The following is a 1,983-nucleotide window of genomic DNA, read 5'->3' on the forward strand; positions in this document are numbered from 1 at the left end:
GGAGGAGGACACAATGGAGTTGTCAACCGTGATGGCGAGATCATGGAACGGGCAGTCCTTCCCGGGAGGAAGAGCAGCTCCGTCTTGCCGAGGGATTCAGCTTGAGGTGGTGATCCGTCATCCACACTGATATGTCTGCCAGACATGCAGAGATGCGATTCGCCACCTGGTCATCAGAAGGGGGAAAGGAGAAGATTAATTGTGTGTCGTCTGCATAGCAATGATAGGAGAGACCATGTGAGGTTATGACAGAGCCAAGTGACTTGGTGTATAGCGAGAATAGGAGAGGGCCTAGAACAGAGCCCTGGGGGACACCAGTGGTGAGAGCGCGTGGTGAGGAGACAGATTCTCGCCACGCCACCTGGTAGGAGCGACCTGTCAGGTAGGACGCAATCCAAGCGTGGGCCGCGCCGGGAGATGCCCAACTCGGAGAGGGTGGAGAGGAGGATCTGATGGTTCACAGTATCGAAGGCAGCCGATAGGTCTAGAAGGATGAGAGCAGAGGAGAGAGTTAGCTTTAGCAGTGCGGAGCGCCTCCGTGATACAGAGAAGAGCAGTCTCAGTTGAATGACTAGTCTTGAAACCTGACTGATTTGGATCAAGAAGGTCATTCTGAGAGAGATAGCGGAGAGCTGGCCAAGGACGGCACGTTCAAGAGTTTTGGAGAGAAAAGAAAGAGGGGATACTGGTCTGTAGTTGTTGACATCGGAGGGATCGAGTGTAGGTTTTTTCAGAAGGGGTGCAACTCTCGCTCTTGAAGACGGAAGGGACGTAGCCAGCGGTCAGGATGAGTTGATGAGCGAGGTGAGGTAAGGGAGAAGGTCTCCGGAAATGGTCTGGAGAAGAGAGGAGGGATAGGGTCAAGCGGGCAGGTTGTTGGGCGGCCGGCCGTCACAAGACGCAAGATTTCATCTGGAGAGAGAGGGAGAAAGAGGTCAGAGCACAGGGTAGGGCAGTGTGAGCAGAACCAGCGGTGTCGTTTGACTTAGCAAACGAGGATCGGATGTCGTCGACCTTCTTTTCAAAATGGTTGACGAAGTCATCTGCAGAGAGGGAGGAGGGGGGAGGGGGAGGAGGATTCAGGAGGGAGGAGAAGGTGGCAAAGAGCTTCCTAGGGTTAGAGGCAGATGCTTGGAATTTAGAGTGGTAGAAAGTGGCTTTAGCAGCAGAGACAGAGGAGGAAAATGTAGAGAGAAGGGAGTGAAAGGATGCCAGGTCCGCAGGGAGGCGAGTTTTCCTCCATTTCCGCTCGGCTGCCCGGAGCCCTGTTCTGTGAGCTCGCAGTGAGTCGTCGAGCCACGGAGCGGGAGGGGAGGACCAAGCCGGCCTGGAGGGTAGGGGACATAGAGAGTCAAAGGATGCAGAAAGGGAGGAGAGGAGGGTTGAGGAGGCAGCATCAGGAGATAGGTTGGAGAAGGTTTGAGCAGAGGGAAGAGATGATAGGATGGAAGAGGAGAGAGTAGCGGGGGAGAGAGAGCGAAGGTTGGGACGGCGCGATACCATCCGAGTAGGGGCAGTGTGGGAAGTGTTGGATGAGAGCGAGAGCCATGGATAGCCCCCTCACTGAACTAGAGGTGAATATTAACACAGCAGCATCAGAGCCATGGATAGCCCCCTCACTGAACTAGAGGTGAATATTAACACAGCAGCATCAGAGCCATGGATAGCCCCCTCACTGACCTAGAGGTGAATATTAACACAGCAGCATCAGAGCCATGGATAGCCCCCTCACTGAACTAGAGGTGAATATTAACACAGCAGCATCAGAGCCATGGATAGCCCCCTCACTGACCTAGAGGTGAATATTAACACAGCAGCATCAGAGCCATGGATAGCCCCCTCACTGAACTAGAGGTGAATATTAACACAGCAGCATCAGAGCCATGGATAGCCCCCTCACTGACCTAGATGTGAATATTAACACAGCAGCATCAGAGCCATGGATAGCCCCCTCACTGACCTAGATGTGAATATTTACACCTC

The sequence above is a fragment of the Oncorhynchus keta genome, chromosome 37, assembly GCF_023373465.1.
Source record: "Oncorhynchus keta strain PuntledgeMale-10-30-2019 chromosome 37, Oket_V2, whole genome shotgun sequence".
In the NCBI taxonomy this organism is placed as follows: domain Eukaryota; kingdom Metazoa; phylum Chordata; class Actinopteri; order Salmoniformes; family Salmonidae; genus Oncorhynchus; species Oncorhynchus keta.